The sequence below is a fragment of the Amblyraja radiata genome, chromosome 32 (genome assembly GCF_010909765.2).
Source record: "Amblyraja radiata isolate CabotCenter1 chromosome 32, sAmbRad1.1.pri, whole genome shotgun sequence".
Lineage (NCBI taxonomy): Eukaryota > Metazoa > Chordata > Chondrichthyes > Rajiformes > Rajidae > Amblyraja > Amblyraja radiata.
This window is the reverse complement of record NC_045987.1, coordinates 18,771,617-18,792,587: the sequence shown is the minus strand read 5'-3', so window position 1 is coordinate 18,792,587 and position 20,971 is coordinate 18,771,617. Positions and strand designations below refer to the sequence as shown.

Genomic DNA, 20,971 nt, shown 5'->3' with positions numbered 1-20,971 from the left:
GTGTTATTTACTGGCTCAGTCGACGAGATTATATACGGGATTGAAACGCTGGGGTTTCAGATGTCATTTAATGAGTTACTGAGGTTGGATTTAGATCCCACCTGACCGCGGAGTATGACTGAATGACAGATAAGAGGGAGTGAAAAACAAGATCAGCGTTCCTATATAGGTCAGAGTTAGCAATCTCTCAGTGTGTGGCTCGCAGAACGGTGACAGCATGTGAATCATTTCTGCAGAACAGCACAGCATAGGACAGGCTCTTCGGTGCACAATGTCTGCATGGAACAAGTCTTTCTGCCCGCCGATTCCATGCCAACCATCGATCACCCGCTCACACTAATTCTATGTTATCCCACTTTCTCATCCACTCCCCGCACACCAGGGGCAATTTTACAGAGGCCAATTAACCTACAAACCCGCACGTCATTGGGAGGAACCGAGCACCCAGTGGAAACCCAAGAGGTTGGGGGAGAACGTGCAAACTCCACACAGACAGGTACCCGAATTCAGGATCAAACCCGTGTCTTCAATGGTGTGAGGTGGCAGCTCTACCAGCTGTGCCAGTCTAATCCACATCCTTCCTTTCCCTGCATATCCATGTGCCTAAGAGGCCTGTCCCACTTACGCGATTTTCTCGGCGACTGCCGGTACACGTCATAGTCGCAGCAGGTCGCCAAAATATTTCAACATGTTGAAAATCCAGCGGCGACCAGAAAAAGGTACGTCTCTGTGGGCGATTACTCGCAACCATACAGGCGTCACGTCTTATCGAGTCCACATCACAAGATTAGATATTTTTTGGCCAGAGCTGAACACACTTCTCAGCATCTTCATCGTAGGCAGCGAGACCAGTTCAGGGCATTTCAGCAGGTGTCTGTGGTTCAATACCACTTTAGAGACACCTTGGCTCTGCCAACAGCAGTTCCCAATCGATTTTCCTCGACTATAGGCGGCTCGGAAATGGTGTCTGGCCGGACATTGGATGTCGTTCATCTGTTGTCTGCCGCTGGCGCTCCTTCATGCTGGCTCCTGCTCTTCTGATGTCTGGCGGGGCTATGCCTGCCAGGAGGCGGAGGCGGAGGCTGTCAGTACTTGTTGGCTTGAGACAACCTGTGACAAGTCTGCAGGAAGCATTGAGGGCTGGGTCCAGCTTCTTGGCACGGTGGATCTTTCCCATACTGGGCATGCAAACTCAGCAGTAGAATAGCAGAGGGCTAAGGTAGTGGAACGCAAGGTCTGTGGGCGAGCACCCCATCTTGTGTTGGTGAACTTACTAACAACATTGTTGCGTGCGTTCACTTTCGCCTTTGTCTACTCAATATGGGTGTTGAAGGTAAGACATCGTTCAAGGGTTACACCAAGGTAAACCGGATTCTCACAGAGCTCCAATGTTGTTCCAGACCAATTCACCTGAAGTTGTCTCTTGGCTTCTTGGTTTCTCAAGTGGACAAGGGATGATCGAACCAGAGGCATCAGCAGCATTGACCCAAACTCCTGCCATGTTTAGTTTAGTGATACGGCATGGAAACAAGTCCTTCGGCCCACCATGTCAGCACCGACTAGCGATCACCTCGTGCATTAGTTCCATCCTACACACTAGGGACAATTTACAGATGCCAATTAACCTACAAACCTTCATGTCCTTGGGATGTGGGAGTAACCCGGAGAAAATCCACGCAGTCATGAGAGCGTACAAACTCCGTACAGACAGCAACCGATGCCAGGATCGAACCCGGGCCTCTGGCACTTTGAGGCAGCAGCTCTACCCGCTGTGTCACCGTGCCGCCCATGTGGACGTATTCTCTACCTTCACGGGATGCATTCCCAGCGGGAATTCCAGGTGAGCATTCCAGGCTTGGAACCGCTCCTGAGGTCCGCACAACCTCCGGGTTTCTTCAATCATCCGATGAGCCCTGGACCTGCCTGGATTAGATCGGGTGGTAAATCGGACAGGTCGGCCCGGTAACAATGGGCTTGGTAATTAGCCTGGAGTGCGTTGGGACAGGTACTTGGGACTGGAAAGGCAAAGATAGGCCTAATGTAGGTAATGGGATTCACATACTCCTGTAGTTCGACATCATGGACTAGATGGACCGAAAGGTCTCTATTCCGTACTGTGTGATTCCATGATTCAATGAACATAAGATGTGTGATTAGCAAATGAATTTCAAGCAGATAACTGTGCCTGTCCTCCACTTTCTGTGCAAAGCAGTAACTTGAGGATTGGGATCTGACAGGAGGGTGAAGCTGTGGACTTTTCTATTGCAGAGGCTTGAGAACGCCAAGCTGCTGAATATTACTGAGGGAGGAGGTGGAGAGATCTCAAATTCCACGTACGTTGCAAAAAATATAATTAGCTAATAAAGTATGATATGAAACAGTGCCAGAGTTATTGGGAAAGAGCAGGAATACGGAAAGACAAAAATCACACCTTTCCCGTTCCCATTGTGTGGCTTCTGTGGTAGACGTCTTGGTGTGACGATGTGTCTGAACTGCAACAGGCTACAGGTATAAACAGATTCAGGTGTGCAACGACATTCCTGTCACTCACACCACCATAAGACTATTCAAATTTCTTCTTTCAAACAAATTACGAGGGTAATTAACCGTTTCAGGTTCCCGGGCTGACTAACAGCTGTGTTGAGGCAACATGCAGGACATAGACCAGAGACCATGGATCTACATGATCTCCCGGTTGCCAAACACTTTAATTCTCCTTCCCAATCCCACGCTGGCCTTTCTGTCCTGAGCCTCCTCCATTGAGGCTAAATGCAAATTGAAGGAATAGCATCTCATATTTCGCTTGGGCAGCTTACAGCCCAGAGGTATGAATATTGATTTCTCCAACTTCAAGTAACCCCTGCATTCCCTCTCTCTCCAACCCTCCCAAGTCGCACTAGCTTCTCATTCTCACACAACAAACAGCCAACAATGGCCAGTTTCCTTTATCATCATTACTTTATGCATATCTTTCAATATCTCTCTATATCACCATCGAGATCTCTCATTGCCCTTTTCCATGTCTCTCAGTCTGAGGAAGGGTCTCGACCCGTTACTCCAGCATTTGTGTCGATCCTTAGCACACAGACCTGGATTCAGAACTGGCTCATTGATAGAAGGCAGGGGGTTGTGGGGGAAGGACAATATTTAGGATGGAGGTCCGTACCCAGTGGAGTTCCGCAGAGATCTGTGCTGGGAGCTCTGCTGTTCTACCGGTGCGCCGTGGAAAGCATCCTCTCCTATGGCATCCTGGTGTGGTTTACTAGCTGCACTGTGGCTGAGAGTAGGGCGCTGCAGAGAGTTATTAAAACTGCACAGAACATCACAAACACTCAACTGCCCTCCCTGGATGACATATACAGGGCCCGATGCTTGCGCCGGGCCACAACCATCAAGCAGGACACATCACACCCTGCCAACCACCTTTTCACTCTGCTACCCTCTGGGAGGCGATACAGGTCTCTGAAGACTAAAAAATAGTTTCTACCCATGTGCGATAAAACAACTTAATTCTAACAGAGAACACTGGGGAAGCACAATATAATTCGGGGTGCAAGATAATGCGCAATATTCTTTTAAAATATTTTTAAGACCTATTTATTATTTTCTTACTGATCTTGTGTATATGTGAGTCAATGGCTGTTGTGTTTTGTTCTTTTTTAATTTTTTATCCTGTGTCTTTTATGTACACACCGAAGGAGTTGCAATGGAATTTTGTTGCATAGTTGTTTGTGCAATGACAATAAACGTATTCTGTTTGTGATCTATATTAACGACTTGGACATCAATGTAGACGGGTTGGTTCGGAGGTTTGCAGATGACACCGAGATTGCTGGGGTGGCGGACAGCGAGCAAGAGTGTCAAAGAATACAGCTGAATATAGATCAGCTGCAGAAACGGGCAGAGAAATGTCAGATGGAGGTTAACCCGGGCAAGTGCGACATGTTGCCGTTTGGGAGGTTAAATGCAAAGGGAAAATATACAATTAATGGCATGACCCTTAACAGCATTGATGTCCATAGCTCCCTGAAAGTCGTAACACAAGTATAGAGAGTGATAAAGAAGTCATTTCATATGCTTGCATTCATCGGCTGAGGTCAAAGAGTCAGGAAGACATGATGCATCATTATAGGACCTTGGTTAGACTGAATTCAAAGTATGATGTGCAGTTCTGGTCGCCCATTTACAGGAAGGATGTGGAGTCTTTTGAAAGGGTGCAGAGGAGGTTTACCAAAAACGATTGTCCCATCGTTTAAGAAACAGTTTGATAGGTACATGTACAGGACAGGTTTGGAGGTGCTATGGACCAAGCACAGGCAAGTGGGGCTAGTGTAGCTGGGACTGTTGGCGGTGTGGGCGAGTTGGGCTGAAGGGCCTGTTTGCACGCTGTATCATGCTATGACGGCTGGACTGGAGGGGAAAAGCTACACACAGGGAAGTTAGACAGGCTTGGATTGTTTTGAGGTTGCAGGGGGATATGATAGATGTATATAAAATGATGAGAGGCATAACCATATAACAATTACAGCACGGAAACAGGCCATCTCGGCCCTACAAGTCCGTGCCGAACAACTTTTTTCCCTTAGTCCCACCTGCCTGCACTCATACCAAAACCCTCCATTCCCTTCTCATCCATATGCCTATCCAATTTATTTTTAAATGATACCAACGAACCTGCCTCCACCACTTCCACTGGAAGCTCATTCCACACCGCTACCACTCTCTGAGTAAAGAAGTTCCCCCTTATGTTACCCCTAAACTTCTGTCCCTTAATTCTGAAGTCATGTCCTCTTGTTTGAATCAACTCTGTCTATCCCTCTCATCATTTTAAAGACCTCTATCAAGTCCCCCCTTAACCTTCTGCGCTCCAGAGAATAAAGACCTAACTTAATAAATGGGATCGGCAGTCAGAACCTTTTTCCCCAAAGATGGGAAAATGAAGCACTAGAAGACAAAGCTCTCAGGTGAGAGTGGCAGAGTTTAAAGGCAAGTTTTGATGCAGAGGAAGATGAGAGCCTGGAACACACTGCCAGGGATGGTGGTAGAAGCAGATACATTAGTCACCTTTAAGAGACTTTTGGATAGGTATAAAGAAATGGAGGGATATGGAGTATGTGATAAGAGGATGCGATACGGAATAGGGAGATGAGATAGTCTAGGCATCATATTCACCACAGACATTGAGGGGCCGAAGGGCCTGTTCTTGTGTTGTCCTGTTCTATGTTCTACTTTAACAGTACAGCCCTTCGGCCCACAATGTCCATGCAGAACTTGATGCCAAGTTAAACTATTCTCCTCTGTTTGCACGTGATCCACATCCCCTCCATATCCAAAAGCCTCTTAGTTGCTCGGAGAAACATCTTGCCAGAAAAGGATTCTTCTCAGCACGACAGAAGGAGCAAGTACAGCCGCAGAACAGCACACACTATAGGCGTAAAGTACCACATGGACAGTGAAGTGCTCAGCACACTGCTGGATATGGAGGCAAGGGTGGAACCAAGAGTCGGCAGGGAAGCTCCCCACTGCCAAGTTTATTTGCGGATTCAGGAACTGAGTTTTTGGGCAGGAAGGAAGTGGGAGAGGTGTTAGGCCTGGCCATTCGAGATACAGAATGCCTTTGAGGGTATTGAGACTTCATCCAACATTTACTCAAGTGTGTTGTTTTCGACCCAGTGACGTGCACCTCATTTTAGCTTTGTGTATTGTCATATACATCGGAGTGTAATTAAATTCCTAGTTCACATAAAGCTCACAAAGTGAAGCGTATGCAGATGTAACGATAGGTGCAACAATAAATACAATGACGTGCCAGGCAGCAGGATTGTGCAAGATACCACATCAAAGATCCGAGTTCGTGCAAAAAATTAAAAAAAACAATAATGGAGTAAGCAAATGAGAAGTTAAGAGTACATGTAAGAGGCAGCACCATTGGGAAGGTATTGGTAACTGAAAAAGGGTCTCGACCCAAAACGTCACCCATTCCTTCTCTCCAGAGATGCTGCCTGTCCCGCTGAGTTACTCCAGCTTTTTGTGTCTATCTTCGGTTTAAACCAGCATCTGCCGTTCCTTCCTCCACCATTGGGAAGGGATGGGAAAGAGGCGATTCGATCAGGAGAAGCTGATCTCAGGGCTGCCAACTCTCACGCTTTGAGCGTGAGACTCAGGCCCTCAAGCAAACTCTCACGCCCTCACGCTCATCAGAAATTTCTCACGCTCAGTGGTGAGAAATTTTGTGATCAAGGAAAATGTCAAAACTCGGATAAACTGCATGGTCCGCGGGTGTTGGAGAGCAGGGGCTGCGGGAGGGATGGGAGCAGAACCAGCGGCGGGAACAGATGCGGGGGAGCCAGGACTTGCGAGTGTTTGCGGCGCTGTCGAGTGTTTGCGTCGCTGCGAGTCGCTCGCTGCAGCTCTGGCCATGGAGCACTCCGGACAGTGCGAGTGTCCCGGGCCGCGGAGCCGTCGGAAGCGTTGTGCCGCTGCCGCGAGAGTCTCTGTGCCGAAGGGACAGACTCTCAAAGGGAGTTGGAGAGAGAGAGAGGGGAAGGAGACAGGAAGACAGTGGGGGGAGAGAGAAGGGAGTGAGAGGAGAGGGGGGAGAGACAGAGGGGGCGTGAATGGAGAGAGAGAAGAGGGAGAGGGGGGGAGAGAGAGGTAAGGGAGAGAGAGGGGGAAGAGAGAGAGGGGTGAGAGGGAAGAAAGAGGGAAGAGAGAGGGGGTGGAGAGGGTAGGAGAGAATGGGAGAGAGAGGGGGAAGAGAGAGGGGTGGTAAAAGAGAGAGGGAGAGAGGGGGAAGAGGGGTGGTAAAAGAGAGAGGGAGAGAGGGGGAAAGAGAGAGAGAGATTGGGGGGGCAAAGAGAAAGAGGAGATAGAGACAGAGGAGAAAGAGAGAGGGGAGAGAGAGCCAAGGGGAGAGTGAGGTGGGAGGGAGAAATGGGGGAGGGAGAGAGAGATGAGAGAGAGAGAGAGAGAGAGAGAGAGAGAGAGAGAGAGAGAGAGAGAGAGAGAGGGGGGAAGAGAGAGAGGTGAGAGGAGAGACAGAGAGAGAGGGGAGTGTGTGTAGAGGGAGAGAGAGGGAGAGATAGAGAGGGAGGGAGAAAGAGAGAGAGGGGGAGAGAGAGGGGGGTTGTGAGGAGAGAGAGCGGAAGAGAGGGGGAGAGAGAGGGATGAGAGTGAGGTGGGAGGGAGAGAGAGGGGAGAGAAAGAGAGGTGGAGAGAGATGGGAGAGAGAGAGGAGAGAGAGAGAGAGGGGGGGAGAGGGAGAGTGGGATAGAGAGGCAGGGCTGCCAACTCCCATGCATTGAGTGTGAGAATCACGCATTTCACCAAATTCTCACGCTGATCACAAATTTCTCTCGCTCTGTTGTGAGAAATTCTGTGATCAACGAAAATTTCAAAACTCATATCAACTGCATGGGCCGCGGGTGTTGGAAGCGGAAGCAGCAGCGGGGACAGATGCGGACGGGGAGCAGGGCTGGAGAGTGTTTTCCGGGCTGGCGAGTCGCTCACTGCAGCTCCGGCCATGGAGCAGCCTCAGTGCAAGAGTCCCGGGCCGTCGGAGGCGTCGAAGCGTTGCGCCGCTGCCGTGAGAGTCTCTGTGCCGAATTTGCCCAGGTGACCGGCATGGATCAGGCTGCGGCTCGGTGCATCCTGGAGGACAACCAGTGGCTGCTGGAAGTAAATACCAAGCACTGGGTAGATACGGTGGAAGATAGTGGACTTCAAATGGGGGTGGTTGGTGAAAGCATCCTGCTTGCCTGCTAGATTTTCACTTACTGTAACTGCAGGAAAAATGTTCCCGATGTTGGGGGCGCTCAGAACCATGGGTCACAGTTTAAGAATAAAGGGGGGGCCAGTTAGGACTGAGATGAGAACAAACTTTCTTCACGCAGAGAGTTGTGAATCTGTGGAATTCTCTGCCACAGAAGGCAGTGCAGGCCAATTCACTGGATGTTTTCAAGAGAGAGTTACATTTAGTTCTTGGGGCTAACGACATCAAGGGATATCGGGAAAACACAGGAAAGAGGTACTGATTTTAGATGAATAGCCATGATCATATTGAATGGCAGTGCTGGCTCGAAGGGCTGAAGGCCTATTCCTGCACCTATTTTCTATGTTTCTATGCTTGAGTATATGGCAATAAAACTCGATCACTTGATTTTGAAGCATTCATGCATGGTGGAGGTATAATGTAGTCATAGAGTGACACAGTGTGAAAACAGGCCCTTCGGTGCAACTTGCCCACACCCGCCAATATGTCCCAGCTACGCTACCTGCTTTTGGTCCATACCTTCAAACCTGTCCTATCCATGTATCAGTCTAACTTTTTCTTAAATGTTGGGATGGTCCCTGCCTCAACTACCTCCTCTGGCAGCTTGTTCCATACACCCATCACCCTTTGTGTGGATAAAGTTACCCCTTAAAAAGTTACCTCTTAAAAATACTTCATACAAAAAACATTGAAATCATACTTCTACAGTGCACTAAAACATGATTTTAATACATCAAATTTCAAAAAGTTCCTACCCTGGGAGGGGGGGACACCCTTCTTCCACACCCTCTCCCCACTCGGTTGCTCCACTCCCTCACCGGGTACCCCCAAGGCCAGTGCAGTGATCGCACAGCCTCCCCCTCTTTCAAAAACGCTCCAATCCATTTTAAAGCATATATATTGCATTCAAGTGTAAGTTAAAAGACTCGCTACAGTATGCACCATATTGCACAATTTCAAGCTGAAAAATGCAAATGTTCCGTACCAATGTTCCGTACCCCCCCCCCCACCCCAGGTCGCGATGCACCTTCGGGCTTGGTCTCTCGCAATTTCTCACTCCCAACTCTCACCCAATGTTGGCAGCCCTGTGATCTTAAGTCTGGACATTGGAGCTTTCAACCTCCTGCATCTCTCCCAGATGGTAGAAGAGAGAAAAGGGAATGTTCCCATCTCCACTGACTGACCAGGGTCAAGTGTCAACCTTCACTGGCAATATCCAGGGCTGAACTGAATTATCTGGGTCTCTGGCAATGGAGGGAGATGACCATTCCTCTGGGCGAGGTGGAGAGAGGGGGGGGGGGGGGGTGGAGACGGGGGGGGGGGGGGGGAAGAGGGGGGGAGGGGGGAGAGAGGTAATTGGAGTGATCTGGTTGAAGGAGTGGCTGCAATTGTGTGCATTGACCTCAGACTTTCTTCCCAGCCATGACACTGGACAGAGAGAGAGGTTGGGCAGGCTCGGACTTTATTCCTTGGAGCACAGTATACTGAGAGGTAACTAGAGGTGTATATGATATTGAGAGGAATAGATAAGTAAATGCACAGTCTTTTACCCAGAGTAAGGGAATCAAGAACCAGAGGACATAGGTTTAATGAAAGATTTAATAGAAACCTGAGCGGCAACATTTTTACACAAGTGTGTAGTTATATGGAATGAGTTGCCAGAGGAGGTAGTTGAGGCAGGTATTATCACAACTTTAAAAAAAACATTTGATATGGTACATGGATAGGAGAGGTTTCGAGGGCTATGGGGCAAATGCAGGCACGTGGAACTAGTATAGATGGGGCATGTTGGTCAGAATGGGCAAGTTGGGCTGAAGGACCTGTTTCCATGCTGTATAGACTATATGACTCTCTAACCGTTTCTATTCTGTTGAATGGACGGGAAAGGACTTCATGATGGGGTGCTGTCGCTGTAAGCCTCCGTGTCGCCCAAAGTCACTGATCAAGGTCAGGAATCAAATATTCCAGAATGCTTCCGTTATGGGAGAGACAGGGAAGAGGGAAAACATGGGATAACACTGAATGAGATGGGGAGGGATTCGGAAAATCAAGTAGCATCAGGTTGGGCAAAGGAAAGAAACAGCAAAGGGCAAGAAACATTGGCCAGTCCCAAGATTACCATAGAGCAGTGATGTAGGGCAGGAGTATCAATCAATAGCAAAAATAGCAGAGAGGACAAATTCATGGAACAGAGGAATCTAGGAGTAAACGCGTAGTTTCCTGAAAGTGGCGTCACAGGCAGAATGGGTGCTGAAGGAGGTTTTTGATCAGTCTGAAGGGTCTCGACCCGAAATGTAGCCTATTTCCTTCGCTCCATAGATGCTGCCTCACCCGCTGAGTTCCTCCAGCATTTTTGTCCAGCACCGAGGCTTTTGACATGTTGGGTTTTATCAGTCAGGGAATTCATTAAGTACTGAAATTGAGACGTTATGTTGCAGTTGTCAAGACTGCACTTGGAGTATTGTGTTCAGTTTTGGTCACCCTGCAGTGTAGGAAAGATGTCATGAAGCTGGAAAGAGTGGAGAGAAGAGATATGAGGATGTCGCAAGAACTTGAGGGCCTGAGCTACAGGGAGAGGTTGAGCAGGCCGATACTTTATCCTTTGGAGTGCAGGACCTGGCTGATGGGTGATTATCCAGAGGTATATAAAATCGTGATGAGAAAGGATAGGGTGAATGCACAGACTCTTTCTCGCAGGTAGAGGTGTCAAGAACTAGAGGGCATAGGCTTAAGATGAGAGGGGAAAGATTGAATAGAAAATTGAGGGGCATCTTTTTGACAGAGAGAGGGTGAATATATGAATGAGCTCCCAGAGGAAGTAGTTGAGGCAGGTATAATAACAACATTTAAAATAAATCTAGAAAGGTACATGGAATAGAAAGGTTTAGGAGGCAGTGGACCAAAGGTGGGAAAATGGGACTAGCATAGGTGAGGCAGGTTGGGCGCCAGGGACGAGTTGGGCTGAAGGGCCTGTTCTTTGCTGGATGAGTCCATGACCCTAGGGCGCAAATTAGTTTTCTATATCAGTACATTGAGGGCCCAAGAAGGGAACAGATCTTGCATTGTGTAATGAGAGAGGGGTAATTCATAATCTTGTTAAGGGTTTTCGATGGCAGATTGACCCAATATAATTGGAGTTTACATTAAGACTGAAGATGATTTCGTTCCATTCACAACCAGAGGCAAAACTAAAAACAAACAATGGAGGTACGAGACACAAGTTGATAGATTGGGAAACCATATTAAAATAAATGACCATTGGCAATGAACAGGTTCAGGATTATAGAGAGTCATAGGGTCATTCAGATCCTAAGACCCAACATCGTTGCCACCCGAAATGCCGCATCTAAGTTAGTCCCATTTGATCGCCTTTGGCCTATTTCCCTCTAAACCTTTCCTCTCCATTTATGCATCCAAGTGTCTTATAAATGCTGTTATTGTCCAAACTACCTTCTCTGGCAGCTTGTTCCATATACCCACCAGACTCATGAGCGACAAAGTTACCCCCATCACCTAAATCTTGCTCCTTAAACCTATGTTCTCTGGTTCTCCATTCCCCTACCAAAATATCTTTGTCATGCAGTATTAATCAATAATTCATGAATCTAATAACCAATGCAAAAACCCAACAGGAAAACTGGTCCAGCAATATTTAACGAGAAGTTCAAGATACTAGTAAATCAATGGAAAAGTGTTGCAATTAAAAAAAAACCAGTATGGATGAAAAGTTGGGGAAATCCTCTAATTAATCCAAGGTTCCCCAAGAAATTGATAAAGAAAGTGAAAGCAAAATATGAGAATGATGTAGCAAAATAGGAAACACAGAACGTAAAAAGTGCTACAGAAATCTGAAAATGAAAAGATTTGCCAAAGTTAAAGAGGAGGAGGGGGAGTGGGGGGGAAGAGGAGAAATTACATTGGGGGAAATAGGGAACAGCGGAGAAATGAATGATGTACACTCCACCTTCACACAAGAAGGGTGTGGAGGCTTTGGAGAGCGTGCAGAAGAGGTTTTTTTCCAGAGTGATGCAGGATTAGAGTATATCAGTTGCAAGGAGAGTGGACAAACTTGGATTGCTTTCTCAAGAACAATGGAGGCCGAGGCGAGACCCGCTAAGAAGTAAATAAAAGTATGAGAGGTATAGATAGCATAGACAGCAAGATCCTTTTTCCCCAGGATGGAAATATCAAAGTCTAGAGGGCACAGCTTTAAGGTAAAAGGGGGAAAGTTTAAACGATATGTGCGGGGCAAGTTTATTAATACGGTGGGTGCCTGGAATGTGTTGCCAGGGGTGGTGATGGAGGCAGTTATGATAGTGGCATTTAAGAGGCTTTTCCATAGGCACGTGGATATGCAGGGAATGGAGGGACATGGATTGGATTATGTCCAGCAGAGTGGCACAGCTGGTAGAGCTGCTACCTCAGGGTATCAGATACACGGGTTCGATCCTGACCGAGTACCTGTCTGTGTGGAGTTTGCATGTTTGGCTATGGGAACGGTTCTGTCAGCTTCGGCCTGACCGGACTGCCAGAGCCTCAGCCGTAAAGGGCAAATTCAAACCGTCGATCGGCACAGAAGTCCCGATGAGGTCGAGATCGCCCACCTCATCCGACCTAGGCACCGCATTTTTGGTGGGGGTGGGGGAGGGACTTCTGAGGTGTGGGGGGTGGGGGAGAATTTCAAGTGCGTTCTCATAATTTTTGTCTGGATTGAAGGATGTGTCGGAAAATCGGTGGTGGACCTGTAATAGGGTGGGGAGTGTCCACATGGACAATAGACAATAGGTGCAAGAGTAGGCCATTCGGCCCTTCGAGCCAGCACCGCCCGCCATTCACTGTGATCATGGCTGATCATCCACAATCAGTAGATTTGTGAAAGGAAAATCATGTTCGACAAAGCGTTGGGAATTTTCTGATATTAGTTAGGGCAACAGGTAAGAGGGGAGAGGGAATCAGTGTACGGAAATCACCAATCCATGCTGGCTGCCCCCTCCCTAGCTCAGGTGGAACTGATACCTTCCACGGTGACCCAGACATTGCCTTGTTTGGCACTAGCCAAGCATTGATCAGACCCGGGACCGCAGTAGTGTATCCAGGGTATAGCTGATGCCACATTGGGTAACAATGGCCTGAGGCCCATGCTTCCCCTTCCCCTCCTCCTATTGGGATCTCATGCTCAATAGAAACAAAAAACTGCAGATGCCGGTTTATACCAAAGGTCGACACAAAGAGTTGCTGCCTTACAGCGCCAGGGACCCGGGTTCAATCCTGTCTACGGGTGCTGTCTGTGCGGAGTTTGTACGATTTCCCTGTGACCGTGTGGATTTTCTCCGGGAGCTCTGGTTTCCTCCCACATTGCAAAGACATACAGGTTTGTTGCTTAATTGGCTTCGGTAAAAAAAATGTTCCTAGAGTGTGTTGGATAGTGCTTGTACGGGGATCGCTGGTTTTCACAGACTCGGTGGGCCGAATGGCCTGTTTCTGCGCAGCATCTCTAAACTAAACCAAGTGCTGGACTAACTCTGCGGGCCAGGCACCACCTCTGGAGAAAATAGGATGGGTAAGATGGGGTGGTCTGAAGAAGGGAACCGACCCGAAAAGTCGCATATTATTTTTCTCCAGAGCTGCTGCCTGGACCGCTGGGTTACTCCAGCACTGGAGAAACAGGTAATGCTTTCTGAAACCCAAGACAACAACAAAGCTAGCTAGGTTGGGACATGTTCCTGCCATCATTTATATTCCTGGAAAATAATGCTTGAAAATGACATAGCAATTTAAATAGTATTCCTGGCAACATCCGCAGGTCAAGTCAAGTCAAGTCACATTTATTTATATAGCACATTTAAAAAACAACTCTCGTTGGCCAAAGTGTTTTACATTTGTTAAAAGGTCAGGTTTGAATGGGGATGATCCAACAGATAAGGCAGGATATTGACAGAGTTCCTCGACAGCATCTTTTAAAACTTGGGTTTTAGCAATAGAATCTGGCGCACTTTGTGAACTCCTGTATCTGTTTCCATTCTACGGACCCCGTTTCATGAAACACAACTCGTCTCGTGAGAACTAGGAACAGAAACCATTGGCAGCGGGGATGGCTGTCATGTGTCTAGAGTGTTTAATTGGCATATGTGCCGACAACGGAACGATGTCAGCATTGATCAGCCATTACCAATATACTAGTCCATTCTACACACTAGGGACAATTCACAGAAGCCAATTAACCTATAAACCTGTACGCCTTTGGAGTGTAGGAGGTAACTAGCGCATCTGAAGAAAACCCACGTGGTCGCGGGGAGAATGTACAAACTCCATACAGACAGCACCCATTGTCAGGATCGAACCTGGGTCTCTGGCGTTGTGAGGCAGCAGTTCTACCGCTGTGCTGCCGTGCCACCTGTATAGATCGCTTTGATGGCTCAGGAGAGACAGGACAGCCTGGAGCTAGAACCTCCAGCAAGTTCATCCACACTGTCAGTGTTTGTTGCAGTTTGTCAGCCATGGATATTGGCCGAGGCAAAGGGGACTGACTCGGCTGGAGGCAATACAGTGGGGAGGAGGGGGAGCAGGAGAGATGAGAGCCTCTGGTTTAACCCCCGACAATGCTGATAACGGGCCTGCATTTCTAGTGGTACAAGGACCCAGTAATCCTCCCTGGATTAGGACCGGGAGCAGGGGCCCCGATCAGCTCGGTAACCCACTGCCGATTGCAGCAATGGAGTGCATCTGGAGGCACAAGAGATCGCAGATGCTGGAATCCGGTGCTACAAACAAAGTGCTGGAGGAACTTGTGTGCAGGAAGGAACTACAGATGCTGATTTACACCGAAGTGAGACACAAAATGCTGGAGTAACTCAGTGGTCAGGCAGAATCTCTGGAGAAAAGGAATAGGTGATGTTACGGGTGAAAACCCTTCTTCAAGGGAAGGAACTGCAGAAGCTGGTTTGCCTACTATGAAGAAGTTCTCTCTTCAACTGAAGAAGGGTTTGGATTGATTGATTGATTGATTGATTGATTGATTGATTGGCATTGTACTGAGGTACATGCGGCAATATAGTATCATTCATTAGTCTGAAGATGGGTCCTGACCCGAAATGTCACCTATTCCTTTTCTCCTGAGATGCTGCCTGACCCACTGGGTTATTCCAGCATTTTGTGCCTATCTTCTTTGGTTGAGGGGCTCAGCAGGTCAGGCATGATCTGCAGGGTGACCAGGACCGATATTGTCGAGGAGGGGGGGGTAAGCGGTATAAAGAGGTGGGATGGAGAGGGGCGACAGGAACCAGATGAGGAAGGGGGATAATGGGCAGATAGGGAAGGGAGAGGGACAGAGCTAGAGTGCTAAGATGGAGTTGCAACTCTAATCCAGCAAAGATCTACAATGGAATTTGAATCAGGGTTGCACAATGTACTGGGACTTGCACAATTATGGTCTAGTTATCTAGAATCATCCCAACAGAGATGAATCCTTGCTTTGCTTTCACTCGACTTTTCCGATGTTTTTCAGTGAATAAACTTGCGGGAAACTGCAGTAACCACTTGAGTATTGGCTAGCTCTGTGGTAAAAGTGCAGTTGATATATTTGTTATTAATATTTTAGACATCCTGCAAGGCAGCAAGCATTAAATCTGGAGAATGTGGCCGCTGATTTCCTTTCAATCAGTGTTGTGTGGAAATCAACTCTGCAAATCCCAACACGTTACATCTCTGCAACTCCCAACACGTTCAGGCATTGAACATAATGTTCGCAACAATCGGCTGCTGGGCCTGGTGAGGCTCTGTTCGCAGGATTAAGGTACAGCTGTCATGTCGAGACAAATATTGTTTCACATATTTTTATTTGTCTGGAGACCATCTCAAAGCAGCCAGCATAATCAAGGACTAATTCCACCCTGGTCATTTCCTAGTCTCCACTCTCACATTGGGCAGAAGATGCACAAGCTTGAAAGGCTGTACCACTAGATTCAGAATCAGCTTCCTCCCCACTGATATCAGATCTCTGAACAGTCCTCTCATAAGCTAACATATTATCCCAATCTTCCAACCTACCTCATTACGGCCCTTGCACTTTCCCCCCCTTGCACTTTCCCAATAACGGTACACAATAACTCTGTAACACTATATATTTCACTGTCGTAGGTTTCTCTTTGGATTACCTGCTGTATGTGTGTATGCTTGATGGTACTCATGTACAGTATGATTGATATGTACAGTATGGTATGATGAATAGTTGAATTGCATAGGATTAGAAGGATGTGGGACAAACGCAGGCAGGTGGGACTAGCATAGATGGGACATGTTGGTCGGCGTGGATAAGTTAGACCAAACTTATCACGTTGTTTATGACTCTATGACTCTATGACTCTAGTATGACTAGATAGCCTGCAAACAAAGTTTCATATATAATCTGACTAGATGCCATGCAAAAAAAAATCATATATTGTATGACTAGATTAGCCCACAAACAAAGTTCCATATATAATATTACTGGATAACACATAAACAAACTTCTTCAATGCATCAAGTGACAATAGTAAGTGAATACCAATATTAACTACACACTCAAAGTCAGGACATTCTAAAGCAGTGCATTGCCTTCATGTGGGGCACTTGGAAACATAGAAAATAGGTGCAGGCTTAGGCCATTTGGGCCTTCGAGCTAGCACCACCATTTAATATGATCATGGCTGATCATCCAAAATCAGTACCCCGTTCCTGCTTTCTCCTCTTTACCTTTATTCCTTTAGCCCATAGAGCCATATCTAATTCTCTCATGAATACATCCACTGAATCGGCCTCCGCTGCCTTCTGAGGCAGAGAATTCCACAGATTCACAACTCTCTGGGTGAAAGTTTTTTCTCATCTCAGTCCAAAATGGCCTACCCCTTATTCTTAAAATGTGACCCCTGGTTCTGGACTCCCCCAACATCGTGAAAATTTTTCCTGCAACTTGCTTGTCCAATCCCTTAAGAAATGGATACGCGTCTATAAGATCCCCTCTCGTCTTTCTAAATTCCAGCGAATATACGCCCAGTCGATCCATTATTTATCGATGCACTTGATTGAATTCCCTCGAGACTCGAGTCACAAACACATTGCCCTGGAATAGCCTCTGGAGAATCACTTGCATCCAGTTTTCATGGCACAGTGAGTTTCCCACAGCACACTTATTTCATGAATATCTGGGACCGCAGCCTTGTGCTGGCCAGGAGCTTAGTGGCGGGCTCCAGACAACCAGTACATCCTGTTTATCATCAGCTCCAGCACAGCCAAACAGCCAGGCCAGCTGCTCAGGATGCAGCTTGGATTACATGTTCAGGAACTCATTCAATCCCTCGCCAGGCTGGAATCCAGCAGTGAAAAATATAGCTGCATTCCCACTTGGCTCCACAATGCACACCCGAGACCCTTGCCCAAAGGTTAAAGGTTTGCGGTGAGAGGGGGGGGGGGGAAAGATTTAATAGGGACGCAAGCGCACAGTGGCGCAGCGGTAGAGTTGCTGCCTAATGCCCCTGTCCCACTTAGGAAACCTGAACGGAAACCTCTGGAGACTTTGCCAAGGTTTCCGTGCGGTTCCTGGAGGTTGCAGGTGGTTGCCGGAGGTTGCAGGTGGTGGAAGCAGGTAGGGAGACTGGCAAAAACCTCCGGGAACCGCACGGAAACCTTGGGTGGGGCGCAAAGTCTCCAGAGGTTTCCGTTCAGGTTTCCTAAGTGGGACAGGGGGCATTACAATGCCAGAGACCCGGGTTCCATCCTGAGTACTGGTGCTGTCTGGACGGAGTTTGGACATTCTCCCCGTGACCGCATGGGTTTTCTCTGGGTACTCCGGTTTCCTCCCAGACTCCAAAGACATACAGGTTTGTAGGTTAATTGGCTTCGGTAAAAATTGTAAATTGCCCTTCTGGTGTAGGATAGTTAGAGAATACGGAGTGATATCTGGTCGGTGCGGACTCGATGAGCCAAGTGTCCTGTTTCTGCAATGTCTCTAAAGTTTAAATTAAAATCTAAAGTAAAGTGAGAGGCAACATTTTCACGCAGAGGGTGGAGGGTATATGGGTCAAACTGCCAGAGGGAGTAGTAGAGGCAGGTACTATCACAACGTTTTAAAAACAATGGACAAATACATGGATAGGATAGGTTTAGAGGGTTATGGGCCAAATGTAGGCAGGTGGGACTGGTGTAGATGGGACATAGGGTCAGCATGGGCAAGTTGGGCCAAAGGGCCTGTTTCCAAGCTGTTTGGTTGCTATGATGCTCTAAATAAAGTTCAAAAACACAAGTTAGCAACTTGATCTCAAAAACCTGCATGCAGTTTTAATTTTTCCAGAATAATGTATCTGCATCCTTTAAAACGAACAAACTACTGGCTGTACAACCACACCACTCTAAATTATGTGCAGGGAATCAAATTTCGCTGGTTAGACCTGGGTGCAAATGGCAAGGGCAACTAAGGGGTGAAATAATGAAGTTGATCGCGCAGAGAGAGAGAGTGAGTTGTATGTAAGGTGGCAATGGATAAGCGTTGACTTGCACTGGTTGAAAGGAGACACTCGAGAAACCATAACCTCTCTCTCCACTGTGGGAATAGTGTGATTGGTACGGCAATCCCAATGCACAGGAACGCAAGTGGCTGTAGCGAGTGCTGGACTCAGCCTGGTCCATCACCATGGAGAGCATCTACATGAGGCGCTGCCTCAAGAAGGCGGCCTCTATCACCAAGGGACCCCATCATCTGGGCCGTTCCCTCTTCTCGCTGCCACCATCAGGGAGGAGCTACAGAAGCCTGAAGTCTCACACCACCAGGTTCAGGAATGCCTATGTTCCTACAACCACTGGATTCTTAAACCCACCCGGACAATCCTAACTCAACCTCAACCACATAACAACCTGGGCCACCTCTTGCACTACGATGGGCTTGTATTTTTCTTACAATTTGCACAAATGCCTGTTTAACTCCCCTTTCCATTCTCATACCAACTTTTCTGTCCTGGGATTCCTCCATTGCCAGAGTGAGGCCAAAGTGCACAGTCCTCACTCTTTTAGAATTTGATGTGTAATTTACGTATGATTCTCCGAGCAGGGAATAGAAGGATGGAGGAACGCTGGCGGAGTTATTAGAAGGAGATATGGCTTGGGCAAAGTGCAAATACTGCCGTGGATCATGGCATCTCGGCTAGGCCAGACTACTGACGTATTCGCATATTCCTGTTTTGGGAGGAAAAGTCGCACCAAACTGCCAGCAACAATTCCTACATTACAATGGTGAAAAGAATCAAGAGTCAGAACACAGAATATTACAGCACAAGAGTGATCTGTGTCAAACATAATGTCAAGATAAACTAATCTCCGCTGCCTACAAGTGATCCACACCCTTCCTTTCTCACAATATCCCAGCGTATCTAAAAGCCTCTTATGTGCCACTATTGCAACTCTCTCCATCACCACACCTGGCAGCACTTTCCAGCCACCCACCAATCTCTTCTCCCCGCATATCTCTTTTAAACTTTGTCCCTCTCACCTTAAACCTATGCCCTCTCGACTTTGACATTTCCACCTAGGGGGGAGAAAAGGTTCTGACTGTCTACCCTATCCATGCCTTTTATCATTTCCAACGGTTCGGTGGTTCTTTGTTGTCCCGTGTGCACCGCACAGTGAAATGCTCTTCGCATGGATCACACGTGCAGGAGTCGCCGTATTTTGGCATCATTTACAAAAGGTCCAACGTCCGGTCCACGCGCTCGAATATACTGGAGCAGCTCCCAATCCAGGTAAGCCCTAGGATGCTGCAGGGCCTCCTCCATCGCCCCTGACCGGCTCGGCCCACCAATCTACGTCCCTCTCCTCGCCAGACTGCCTCTGTGGCCCGGGGGTGCCTCCTGCAGCCGACCTTGAAGGCACCCGAGGCAATAACCCGGTCCCTCTCCTACCGGCCCATCCGTTGTCACCAGCGGCTCCACTCCGCCTTATATACTTCCATCAGGTCTCTCCGCAACTTTTAGCATTCCAGAGTAAACCTAGTTTATCCAACCTTGCAGCTATTATCCTAGAGTTAAAAGTCATTAGTCAAGAGTGTTTAATTGTCATATGCACCAGCAATGGAATAATAACATTCTTACTTATTGCAACTTTATTGGCCCTAAAATGCAATACACAAAAATTAACTACATAATGATCAATAATAGAACAATCTAACAGCAGTGGTACCAGGCAACCATAATAATCCATACTGCAACACAGTCCAAATATACTTGATTACTTGTAAGGTATTATGGTCATTATGAAAAAGATGTGAATGAAGGTGCTAAATGACATGTGTGGGTCCAGAATCACTAATCTCACTTGACCAGCAACCCCGCTCCATCATCTCCATGTTAGTTTGTAAGTTAGGTTAACTCATCACTTCCCACCCAAACCACCCCCTCCCCAGGTACCTTGCTTGAGATGCAACACCTGTCCCTATACCTCATTCCTCGACTTCGTCCAGGGACCCCGACAGTCCTTTCAGGTTAGGCAGAGGTTCACTTGCATCTCCTCCAACCTCACCTACTGTATTCATTGTTCAAGACGTGGACTCTTATACATTGACGAGGCCAGACGTAGACTGGGCGATCGTTTTGCAGAACACCTTCGCTCAGTCTGCCTGAACCTACCTGATCTCCCGGTTGCTAAACACTTTAATTCGCCTTCCGATTCCCACACAGGGAATCCGATTCCGATTCCCTTTCTGACCTCAGTCTTCTTCATTATCAGAGTAAGGCTAAATGCAAATTGGAGGAGCAGCATCTCATATTTTGCTTGGGCAACTTACAGTCCAGTGATATGAATATTGATTTCTTTAAATTCAAGTAACCCCGGCATTCCCTCTCTCTCTCTCTCTCTCTCTCTATCCCTCCCTCACCCAAGTCGCACTAGCTTCTCGTTTTCACCCAACAAACAGCTATGAATGGCCTGTTTCCATTATCACCGTTACTTTTTTGCATATCTTTCATTCATTGTTCTTTATCTCTCTACATCATCGCCTATATCTCTCGTTTCCCTCATCCCTAACCTGTCTGAAGAAGGGTCTCATCCTGAAACGTCACCCGCTCTTTCTCTTCAGAGATGCTGCCTGTTCCGCTGGGTTACTCCAGCTTTTTTTTTTGTCTATCTCCGGTTTAAACCAGCATCTGCAGTTCCTTCCAACACATGTTGGTTTGTCGGTCT

At 47.5% G+C, this 20,971-nt stretch overlaps 1 protein-coding gene across 1 annotated transcript in view; it reads right to left on the bottom strand.

The window, feature by feature from the left end:
* The window catches only part of ptgs1 (prostaglandin-endoperoxide synthase 1), a 67,145-nt gene that overhangs the window by 28,769 nt on the left and 17,405 nt on the right, over positions 1-20,971 (bottom strand).